Below are 12,282 nucleotides of genomic sequence, written 5' to 3'. Positions count from 1 at the left end.
CCTGGCCTTCCAGGGTTTTTAAACTACTGTAAACTCTTATAAAAAATTTTAAGTGGTTGACCTGGTTTTCCAGGGTTTTTAGCTGTTTGCATGTTTAAATTTGTTTTCTTCTGTTCTTATAGTTTGGGTTTTAATTGTTAATTGGTTTAAATTGTTCTTATTCTGTTGTAATCCACCTTCAGCCATTTTGGAAGGGTGGTATATAAATCAAATAAATGAAAATGAAATGAAATAAATAAATAAGGATCATGTAGGCTCTAGGGGATGTTCTTGAATAAATGGCAGGGAATTCCCACTGAAATGCACTGCTCCCTTCCAAATGACTATCAGAATGCCATAGGAATGGCCATTTGGAAATTCAACACATTCCTATGGCCATTTGGAAGGGGCCAGTGCATTTCAGTGGTCATTCCCTGCCATTCATTATAGGATGTCCTGACGCTAGTCCGTTTTAGAATTTGCATGCAGATAGTCCCAGGTTCAATCCCTGGCAGCATCTCCAGGAAGGGCTGGGAAAGACTCCTGCCTGAAACCATGGAGAGCTGCTGCCAGTCAGTGTAGGCAATACTGAGCTAGATGGAACAATGGTCTGACTCAGTATATGGCAGCTTCCTATGTTCCTAAGAAAGCCACCTAATGGCACAGCAGGGAAGCAACCTGCCTAGAGAACAGGAGGCTGTTGGTTCGAATCCCCACTGGTGTGTTTCCTGAATATGGGGAACTCCTATATCAGGCAGCAGGGCTATAGGAAGGTGCTGAAAGGCATCATCTCATGCTGCGCGGGAGATGGCAATGGTAAACCCCTCCTGTAGTCTACCAAAAAACCCACACGACTCTGTGGTCACCAGGAGTCGACACTGACTCGACGGCACAATCTTTCCTTTCCTTTCATGTTCCTAAGACAGGAAAAATGGCCATAAATGGTCAGAATAGCAAGAGCAACAAATTATTTCCATGAGAAAGCCAAGGGCTTTGTGTCCCTGCTGAGACCCTGGAGGGAGAAAAGTACCAGGACTGCGTCCCTGCAGCACTATGCCAGAGCCCCAAGGACTCCAGAATGATTTGTGCTGTTGCCCAAGAGTGCCCATGCTTTGGAGGGCATCGAATGTCAGAGCTGGAAGGGACTGGGGAAGTCTTCTACTCCAAGCACCTGCTCAATGCTTTCCCACTCCCCACTTGGTTTCCCCACTATGCAGGTAGGAGAAAACCTATCAGATGTGTGTTTCCCCTATGGGAATGCACAAGGGCTGGATATAGCAACCTAAAAACGATGTTGCTCCAGCACTGAAAAGCAAAAAATGCTGCAACCTGGGTGGGGCCAGGGGGTGGAGTCTAGAACAGGCAGGGGTGGGGCCAAGAGACAGAAACCAGAATGGGTTTCAGAAAGAGCTTCTCAATTACACCCCTGCTAACTGAGCAAAGAGGCACTTTTTAAAGCGGTGATTCTCATATATTTAGCAGGGGGGGAGCAATTGGCCCTCTCCATCCCCAGCACAGCATCCACCCAGTGGCTGTGAAGGGCAAGTCTATCAATGGCTACTAGTCTGGTGGCTATAGCCCACTCCAGTCTCACAGGCAAGATGCCCCTAAATACGAGCTGCAAGGGAGCAGGAGAGATGCCTTCACCTCTTGCCTGGGCTACGAAGAGGCATCAGATCAGTGGGCCACTGTGTGAAACGGGATGCTGGACTAGAGAGACCTTGGGCCTGATCCAGCAGGGGTGTTCTTGTGGTTCTCGTTCTACCTTGTATTTCCTTTTAGACTGTGAGCCTTTTAGGGACAGGGAATCACCTGATTTATTGTTTGCTTTCCTACATAAACTCCTTTGAGCACTTTTGTTGAAACACAGCATATAGAAAAGAGCTGCATGTAGTTGAAATAAGAGCAATGATAAAGCCGTTTCCCTCCCTGCCTCTCTGGCAGCAAGTCCAAAACAAGATAACAAAGTTGTGATGGGGTGGATTGCAAGGAAGCAGATTCAGGTAGCAGGCAAGAATTGTTCCATTTGCTAAGCAAGGTGCACCCTGGATTGCATTTGAATGGGAGACTACATGTGTGAGCACTATACGGTATTCCCCTTAGGGAAAGGGGCCGCTCTGGGAAGAGCTCCTGCAGAAGCTTCCAAGTTCCCTCCCTGGCAGCATCTCCAGATATGGCTGGGAGAGACTCCTGCCTGCAACCTTGGAGAAGCTGCTGCCAGTCTGTGTAGATAATACTGAGCTAGATGGACGAGAAGTATGACTTAGTATAAAGCAGCTTCCTATGTTCTGATGACAAGGGAACAATCTGCCTCATTCCTTCACTGGAGGTTTTCAGACTGGGTGGCCATTTTTCAGGGATCTTACAGCAGACTCCTGCACTAAGCAAAGTGCCCCTGCTAACTGAGCAAAGAGGCACCTTTTCAAGTGATGATTCTCTTATATTTAGCAGAAGGAGAGCAACTGGCCCTATCCAACCCCAGCACTCCATCCCTCCAGTGGCTGTTTCTGGTGTCAACCTTATGTTTCTTTTTAGATTGTGAGCCCTTTGGGGACAGGGGACCATCTGATTTATGTATTGTTTATTTTTCTATGTAAATCGCTTTGAGAACTTTGGTTGAAAGGCGGTGTATAAATATTTGTTGTAGTAGTAGCAGTAAGCAGGAGGCTGGGCTTGAAGATCTCCAAGGTCACCTATAGCACTAATATTCTATGCACAGTGAAATTTAAATGGAACCTCCATATTCAGAGACAGTCTACCACAGAGTACCAGACATCTGAGGACAAGCTAGAGGCAACCGTTGCCTTCACATCCTGTTTGCGAGACGGTCACATCCTGCATCGGGTCCGCCACTGTTGGAAAGTTAATGGGGGACAAGATGAGGACTCTGCCTAGATGCAGGCAAGGACCAGTCCAAAGGGAATCAGATTTAAATGCAACAGGAGGCGGCAGCGGGGGACAAAGCCACCAAGCCAGTGAGTGAGAAAGAGCTGCTTTGAAGAAACCCTGCACTCCACCCGGGTAACCAGTCTCAAAACAGAAGAGATATAAGGCTGCATTTCTGCGCATGAAGAAACTTGCGCATGAAGAAACTTGCGCATGAAGAAACTTGCACATGAAGCTGCTTTGAAAAAAGAAACTTGCTCATGAAGAAACTTGCACATGAAGAAACTTGTGCATGAAGCTGCTTTGAAGAAACCCTGCACTCCACCCGGGTACCCAGCCTCAAAACAGAAGAGGTCCAAGGCTGCATTTCTGCGCATGCAGCACCCAGCTGCAAAAGATGACCTCGAAGGGGAGAGCACGAGGCCCCAAAAGCGCCCACACTTGCAGCCAGACCACAGTTTGGCATCTGCATTGTGCCAACGCCAAAAGCTGTGTCTTCCCGCTGGGCCTCACAAAAGAGAGGAAAAATACCAGCTTGTATAAGCAGCCCAGACTGGCTGCTTGCACGGAAGCGTCTGTTCAGAGACCCTCCTGGGGTTCTCCAGCAAATGGAGGGGTGGGTGGAAAGAGAGACATGATGTCTGTGTGCTTTTTGGTCTCCCGCAGGGCAAATCTCCCCTGCTAACTTGGCAAAGAAGCACCTTTTTAATGTGGTGGTTCTCTTTATTGAGCAGGGGGAGAGTAACTGGCTCTATCCACCCCCAGCACAGTACTTCCAGGGACTGTTGCTGGTGTCTGTCCTATGCTTCTTTTTAGATTGTGAGCCCTTTGGGGGACAGGGATCCATCATTTATTTATTATTTCTCTGTGTAAACTGCCCTGAGCCATTTTTGGAAGGGCGGTATAGAAATCAAATTATTAATCATCATCATCATCATCATCATCATCATCATCATCATCTCACAGACTGACTACAAACAAAGACATGACAAGGTAACAGGGATGATACACTGGAACATCTGCAAAAAAATACAAGAAAAAATTGGTGGGACCATAAAATTGAAAAAGTTACAGAAAATGAAGATGCAAAAATATTATGGGACTTCCAACTACAAACAGACAAACATCTGCCACACAATGCACCAGATATAAATAACTGTAGTCGAGAAGAAAGAAAAACAAGTTAAAATAATCGACATAGCAATACCAGGGGATAGCAGAATAGAAGAAAAAGAAAGAGAAAAAAATCACCAAATACAAAGATCTACAAATTGAAATTGAAAGGCTGTGGCAGAAAAAGACCCAAATCATCCCAGTGGTCATTGGCGCCCTGGGTGCAGTTCCAAAAGACCTTGAAGAGCACCTCAACACCATAGGGGCCACAGAAATCACCATCAGCCAATTACAAAAAGCAGCTTTACTGGGAACAGCCTATATTCTGCAACGATATCTATAATAACAACAAGAACAATATTGATAACAAAATTCAGCCATCCCAGGTCCTTGGGAAGGACTCGATGTCTGGATAAAACAAACCAGTCAACAACACCTGCCTGACTGTGTAAACAACAATAATAATAGCAGAAAGCAAGGTTTATTTGTAGGAGCTGATGGAGGAGAGGCTCATCGGAGACAAAATGGATATGAGAGCCGGCCCCCCCATGGAACCTCCATGTTTAGGTGCAGTCTACCTGCGAAAAAGGGCTGCTAGGAGCAGTGCTGGAATTGTTGGAGGTGGGAGGAGAGACAGGGAGTCATTAATTCGCATACCATCACATGAGAACCTCCAATTTTAACCAAACCATAGCCCGCAAGGCCTTCCAGAAACAGTACCTAAAGGGACTGTGATTTAGCTAATGAGGCTGAGGACCCTTCTCCACTGTAATTTGAACCCTGGCTTTGAGGGGGAGTATCAGGAGGAGCCTTCGTATGGTGGTTGATAGAGCCTCCATGTTCATCAACAGCCTCTCTTTGAATATTAGCTACTGGAGAAAAGAGTATAACGGAGTTATGGCCTTCACGTCCCACTTCATGTCCCGCTTATGTGCAAGGAAACTGAATTTGCTTTTAGAACCAGAGCAATCATCTTTAAAAGCCAGTTGCCAGCAGGTGAAAGAGGAGAGTGGTTGTATTTAGTGGACATATGGCCTGGAAGCGGGCTCTTCAGACGGAGGCCTGTGCTGATCTCGCCTCCATTCTGCCTTGGCAACCCTCCCTGGCCGTGTCATGCCAATAAAGCTGATTGAATTTAATGGAAATGAAATTGACCGTGTCACTACCAACCTGCACGCACTTCATTCTTTCCTCGCCGCGGCTGCCCTTCGGTGCGCGGGTGGGCTGTTTGGCGTAGGCACTCCCGAGTGTCCTGATGCAAGGAGAATGCACAATGGAGACATCTCTATAGACAGAACGACAGCTTCAGCAGGAAACACGGGGTCCCCAACGTGGGGAGAGAGGGCAGGCAGCAGGGTTCTTAACTCTTCGGTAGAAGCGTGGAGTTAGAAGGGACCTCTGAGGTCCTCTAGACCAGCCCCTTGATCAGGGCAGGAATCTGCTGCAGCATCCCTGAGAGATGGGCACCCAGCCTCTGCTGGAAAACCTCCAGTGAAGGAGAGCCCACCACTGCATGAGGCAGGCTGTTCCACTGGCCCACAGCCCTTATAGTCAGGAACCTCTCCCTATTTATTTATTTATAAATAAATAAATATAAATTCCGCCCCTCCCAATTTGGCCCAGGGTGGTTTACAAACTAAACAAAAACAGTTAAAATCAGTCAACAACAAAAACAAAAATCTTAAAACAACATAAAACAATCAGTTGAAAAACAATTTTAAAACCCTAAAAAAAACCCAGTACATTTTTTAAAAACCCTACAACAATTTAAAAACCCTGGAAGGCTAGGCCAAAGAGATAAGTCTTAAGAGCTCTCCTGAAGGTCAATAAAGAGTTCAAACTACGGATTTCCGCAGGGAGCGCATTCCACAGCCCAGGAGCGGCTACAGAGAAGGCCCGCCTAGTCTGAATCTGCTTCCTTGTCATTTTCAACCCACTGGGAGCTTTTCACACCCGGCTTTTAGTTCGCGTCTCCTCTGGAATGGAGCTGTGCGTTCACATCCATCTTCTTCACCATGAGCCCCAACACCCGTTAAGTTTGGTGAGGTCCGTCTGCAGTTGCCACCGGCTCGTCTGGTGGCTAATTCAGGGACAGGCCTTCTCCGTTGCTGCCCCTGGGCTTTGGAATGCGCTCCCTGCCGAACTAAGAGCCTCCCCATCTCTGGCAACTTTTTAAAAGGCACCAAAAACATATTTATTCACCCAGGCTTTTCATTAGATTTATAGTTTTAATACTTTTTAGGCTGGGTTTTAACTGATTTTAATGTTTGTTTAAATGATTTTAATTGTAAACCACCCAGAGACGCAAGTTTTGGGTGGTACAGAAACATGTTGAATGAATGAATGAATGAAATTAGAGTGTGGTCCGATTTATAACTGGGTTTTAAAAAAAAAAACACCACTTTTTGCATCGGTTTTGGGGGGCAACTTCAAACTCGCAGTAAAGCCTCGCAGAAAACCCACAGTAAAGCCTGCTGTCTGGGAAAGCTCCTGGTTCTGGTCCTGCCCTCAGAACCTAGGGACAAATCCAGATGTGGTGCCCTCTCCCCCCCCATATCCCCTGCCGCTCTCGCTGCCCCTGAATGCTGCTTGGAGAAGCAGTGTGCCGCCCAGCACCCCCTGCGGCAGGGGGTTGCCTCCGCCACTCACCTGGCTTCCACGGAGCCGATCCGCCGCCCGCGGCCAGGTGAGTGGTGGAGGCAATCCCCTGCCACAAGGGGGTGCTGGGCAGCACGCTGCTTCGGAGCAGCATTCAGGTGTGGCAAGAGCAGAGGTAAGCACCTCTTCTTTTACTCTTAAAGGTGCCTCTCACTGCCCCTCCACTGGCGCCATCACCGGCCGCTACTGGCTATCGCCTAATGGCATTCCAAGGGCTTCCGGGGCTGGGTTGCCAACAGTCCCTTTTCAGCAGGGGCATCCTTTATTTCAGCCAGTAGGTATGTGCACGGAACTGTTCGGCACTCCGTTCTAGGAGCTCTGAACCCGTCCTGTGGACATGCATTTGAGCTGGTTCGAAGGCGGAGCAGCATACCTCCCTGGTGGCCCCGTTGCCTCGTTGGACCAGAAGTGATGGGAAGTGACAGGTGCGCATGCGTGCGCCTGATGGGTGCGCGTGCGCGACACGTGCATGCGCCACTGGACATTTCTGGTCTGACGAGGCGACGAGGCAGCAGGGAGGGACACTGCTGCCCCCAGAGGACCCTTTTAAACTGCAGTGCTGGCAGGGGAAACGCTGAGGGAGGGGTAAGAGCACCCTCCCCCACCCTTAAAGGTATCCACCCTCCGCCCTTGAGCCACCCCCCGCCAGTTCTGTGCACATCCCTATCCTCCAGTTTGTCTGTCTGTCTACTGTCTATCATATTTCTATACCACCTGATATAGAAATCTCCAGGCGGGGTACAAATTAAAGCATAACAAATATAAAAACAATATAAAACAATTAAAACGCATAAAACAGGTTAAAAAAATCTCAATGCGTAAAAACCTATTAAAATTTAAATCTATCTATATATTTCATTCTCCCGGGTGTGCCTTAGAATGTGTGTCCCGGCACCCAGCTGACTGGCTGGGCGGCAGAGGTGCCTGATTGGCTGGGATGCACCCAGGAGGATTGGTCGTCCTGATTGGTTGGCCTGGCCCGGCCGCGGAGGCCAGAGGTGGCGGCAAGCCCAGCCCGGCCACAGGGGCAAGGCCCAGGAGGGGGGGAAGAAAGGAGGGCAGAAGTGGCGGTGGGAAGGAGAGGCAGCTGGGCCTGGCATGGGCCAGCTGTGGTCAGGAACTGGAGACTGGGGCAGAAGTGGGGCGGGGAGGAAGAGGTAACCGCTAGCCCCAAAGAGCACACAGATGCTCTATGAGGGTCAGCTAGTATATTTAATTCTCCTAAATGTGCCTGTCGCTAATCCCATGCGTGGCAGCTCTTGCGAGAGGGACGCGGACAATGGCGGCGGTGGTGGGTTGGCCGGAGGAGGAGGTGGGCTGGCCTCACCCAGCCACCCGTTGGGAGGAGGAGGTTGGAGGAGCTGGTAGACCGGCCTGGACCAGCCGCCGGGAGGAGGGGGTGAGAGGAGGTAGCGGGCCGGCTTTCCGGCGGACCCGCAAGCCAGAAAGCATGGGGGAGAGGAAGCCAGCCAGCTTGCCAGAAAGCACGGGAGGGTGAGAAGCAGGCGGCAAGCGGGGAGCGGCTGGTCAACCAGCTGCCCAGCCAGAAAGCCCAGCATGCTGGTGGTGGGGAACAGCGGCAGTGGGTGGGCCGGCCGGAGGCGCAGATGCTATGCGCCTGGCCCAGCGAGTTTCAATTAAAAGCCTGAAAAAACAGGGATGTCTTCAGGGTTCTCCTAAAAAGAAACAGAGAAGAAGGTGCTCTTATTGCAGCAGGAGACTTTACAGACAGGGCTGTTACCCCGAATCTCCTCCAGAAGAGAGAAAGTGTGTGTGTGTGTTCACACACAGGCCAAACTTACCCCGAAGCCCCTTCGAGATCCTTGGAAGCACTCCACACACAGATCGGGGCTTTGTATTTCAGGGTTTCTAAAATGCTGGTTTTAAGCGAGTTTTCCTGAAAACACCAGAGCAAATAGGGAGAGGCACTGATGTAGAATCATTAACATGATAAGAGGGATACAGTCCTTTGGAATGCAGATATCGGCTTTAGAAATCTATCTCTCTATCTATCTCCCCCCACCCCCGCCCCACATTGGCTAGAAGAAAAACACGGAGTCATGTAATGTAAACCTGCTCCAAAATAAAAACCAAGAGCAGAGGGGAGGGGCTGCTCCCCTCAATGCCACGAGTGTAACCCAAAGTGGCTCATAACTGGACCTCTCCAGAAGATCTTAATAGGCGGCAGGGTTCACGACAGAGAAGGCACTCTCTTAAGTACCCTGGACCCAAGCCGTTGAGGGTTTTATTGGTAATAACCAGCACTTTGTATTCTTTGTATTTTGTTAGGAAACATATTGGCAATCAGTGCAGTTCTTTCAAAATCGGTGTTATATAGTCCCTTTGAATACATCCAGAGACCATTCTAGCTGCAGTTCAGTTGTGGCTGAACTAGAATGCCCTTATAGCTGTCAACACCCTTGACAACTGTGGCTGTGCTGACTTGTTGTTCAGCAACAGCTGGAAGGCCTAGGTTGGCCACCCTGCCCAAGAGAATCCCCAGGTTTGGAGGATTCTGCTGGAGTCACATGTGCAGCAGGCAGAAAGACCTGTTCCGTTGACCAGACCAACGAGGATAGAGTTTGAGGTTCCTAGAGTGGCCTGGCCAACCCAAGGGCTTCACATTGCCTGCCAAAGGGTCAGATTCTGCCTAGGCTGGAGCTCCCCCTTGAGGCCAGTTCCTGCACTGCCACAATCCCAAAGTTCTTACAACCCCTAGCTTGACCCCGCCCACTGAGACCAGTCATTGGCTCGCTTCACAAAGAGGAAGAGTGTAAGAACTTCCTGTCTTGAGATTAGCTTTGCTTCAGTATCAAGCTCTCCTTGTTTTGGGGAGAGAGGGTGTTCGCTGCTTACTCCCCTGAACTGTCTACTCAGCTTGATCTCAGGCATGCACCTGACTTTCAGCTCCTGGTTGAGACCCATATTCCAGATTCCCTGCCATTAGCCTGGATCTTCCAGTCCTGGCTTTTTGCTTGTGCCACCTGGTAGCCGCTGCCTATAGCTCAACCTGATACAGAGGCTTCCATTTGGCATGCTGCTGTTCCTTTTCCTGCCTGAGGAGGGAGCTGTGGCCTAAACATCTGCACAGTCCCCTAGAGCAGGGGTTCTCAACGTTGGGTCCCCAGATGTTATTGGACTTCAACGCGCATAATCCCCAACCAAAGGCCACTGGGGCTGGGGATTATGGGAGTTGAAGTCCAAAAGCAATTGGGGACCCAACGTTGGGAACCCCTGCCCTAGAGCAACGGTGGGCAAACTTGGCCCTCTAGCTGTTGGTGAACTTCAACTCCCATCATTGGGGATGATGGGAGTTGTAGTTCAACAACAGCTGGAGGGGCAGGTTTGCCCAACCCTGCCCTGGAGCCGGGGTGGCCAACCTGTGGTACTCCAGATATTGCTGAACTATCATCCCTATATTGCTAATTTCATCCAGATATTTCTCCTATCACACCTAGCCACAGGTGCCTTTGTGGGGCTGGAATGGATGGAGAGGTCACCAGCGTTCCATTTCTCCCCCACACCACCACCACCCACTCAGAAATGCAAACTACATTCTCACACCCTGCATGAAGAAAATAAAAATTCCTTACTGATAGTAACACAATGGCTGTGCCAAGAAAAGCAGTAGGCTGTGACCTGTAAGCATTATGCAAATGAGGCCTATTTGCATATATTCGCAATCCCCCGTGCCTCCCCCAAATAACTTGCTCAGTCCCCCAGATCCTCTGGGTCACTGTTCCCTCTAAGGCGTGCACACATGCGCAGGCACTCACAAGTTTTCTGATATCTGTTCGGTTAATTTTAGATCCCGCTCAGGTTGAATCAGGAAGGCCCCACTCTGAATGCATGTGTGCACACAGTGCCTTGATATTGCTGCCCAGAACAAAACTCATTCTTCACAAAGATTTAAAAAAAATTAGAGGAACCACTGCTCTGGGTGTTTGTGTGTGGGGTTTTTTTGGAATATCACCAAACATGCTTCCAACTCTTATCTGCATAGCTTGAAGGCCTAAAAGCTACGCTTGTTTCATTTCATTAAACGAAAGCTCATCTTCTCAGGGTACTGCATTCTGCACGCAGTCATAGTTTCTGGACTTACACCATGGGATTAAGGAATCCAGACAACCAACCTTATTTTTAGGGTTGCCAACCATTCACCTGGGTCTTTTACAGACAGGGCTGTTACCCCGAATCTCCTCCGGAAGAGAGTGTGTGCTTTCACACACCTGCCAAAATTACCCCAAAGTCCATTCAAGATCCTTGGAAGATCCACACACAAATTGGGCTTTGTCTTCCAAATTCTATCTTATCTTGATGTATTTCCGGGTTTTTTAAATGCTGGTTTTAAGGGGGTTTGTTTTTTTTTAAATGCCAGAGCAAATAGGGAGGCACTGATGTAGAATCATTAACATCATAAAAGGGATACACTCTTTTAAGAATGCCGATATAGGCTTTAGAAATCTCTTTTTTTTCCCTTCCAATTGGCTTGAAGGAAAACATGGAGGCATGCAATGTGAACCAGCACCATGAGAGCAGAGGGGAGGGGCTGCTTCCCCCAATGCCGTGAGTGTAATTCGGAGTGGCTTCGATCAACATTTACCCCACAGCATGAAGCCATGGCCCCTGTGGCTGCAACCACAGTATGACCTGCCTGGCCCCTGTGGCTGCAACCACAGTATGACCCTGATCCTGAGTGAACTTGCACTACTGGGACTCCCCCCACCAGAAGAGCCAGGGGTCCTGAGCCCACCACATCCTGAGGACACAGCCCTCGTTCTTTGACTAGGAGACCCTCAAGGGCCTGCCAGCCCAAGTAGGGGTCCCACAGCACAGCTACATCCAGTGCTAAGAAAACTGTGCAACGCCCCTTTAAGGAACAGAGCCTTCCCCAGAGAAGTGGTGGGGTCAATCTGCAGCAATAAAAACTGGCATCTGCTAGAGCAACGTCCCTCCTAGGTTGTTATACCTAGCCCTCTTTCAGTCCTGCTCAGAGTTCTCTTTTCCCCTTGGAGCTGTTTGAGTTCTATGTCCCTCCCAGATCCCTGCCTTGGCCAAGACCCCAGCCTGGGACAGGATATAGGAAGTGCAAATGTTTATCTCCATGCTGTGGAAAGCTTCGCCTTTTGGTTCTGACATGGTAAGATCCTGCTGAAGGCACAAGAGCAGGGGGCAAGCTGTCACACACACTCACACACACACACGCACAACCCAATCTGTTAGCAATCCTGCCTACATCCCATCCCCTTCAGTTCTATGCCCTAAGGTAGCTTTTTAAAAACTGTCAAATTAGGCAAGGACATGTTTGCATCCCCTCCAGCCCCCTCCCCCTGGCATTTGGAAATTGCCAGTTAACTTGAGTCTATAGGAAGATCTGGGACTCTGATTTAGATCAGATATACCTGAAGAGATAAATTTAAGTAATGGGGGGGGGGGAGATAACCAGGAGAACAGAATAAATAGAGCAAGCGTGGGTTACGCGTAAGCCGGAGGTAAAAAGGAAAGAACAAATTGTATTTTAAAAAGTGCAGGCTGAAAATATCTAGGTTTTTTCTTTCTTTCTCAGACTGTCAATTAGTGAGCTGAGAAAGAGAGAAGGCAAAAGAAGAAGACATTTGTTTCTCCTCTCTCCACACTAATCGGCCC

The 12,282-nt window shown here is 49.0% G+C and overlaps 1 long non-coding RNA gene across 3 annotated transcripts in view; it reads right to left on the bottom strand.

The window, feature by feature from the left end:
* The window catches only part of LOC128344459 (uncharacterized), a 52,718-nt gene that overhangs the window by 26,559 nt on the left and 13,877 nt on the right, over window positions 1–12,282 (bottom strand). For 2 of the 3 annotated variants that reach the window (XR_008315865.1, XR_008315864.1), the window contains exons 1-2: window positions 8,439–8,625; window positions 5,149–5,230 (exon numbers count right to left, since the gene is read on the bottom strand). This is a non-coding gene — a long non-coding RNA (uncharacterized LOC128344459). Of the gene's footprint in view, window positions 1–5,148; window positions 5,231–8,438; window positions 8,626–12,282 lie in introns of those variants that run through there. The other variant, XR_008315866.1, reaches the window with a different exon arrangement.

This window comes from Hemicordylus capensis, chromosome 2, assembly GCF_027244095.1.
Source record: "Hemicordylus capensis ecotype Gifberg chromosome 2, rHemCap1.1.pri, whole genome shotgun sequence".
Taxonomy (NCBI): Eukaryota; Metazoa; Chordata; class Lepidosauria; order Squamata; family Cordylidae; genus Hemicordylus; species Hemicordylus capensis.
The sequence above is the reverse complement of the archived record's forward strand: the minus strand, read 5'-3'. Positions and strand labels throughout refer to the sequence as shown.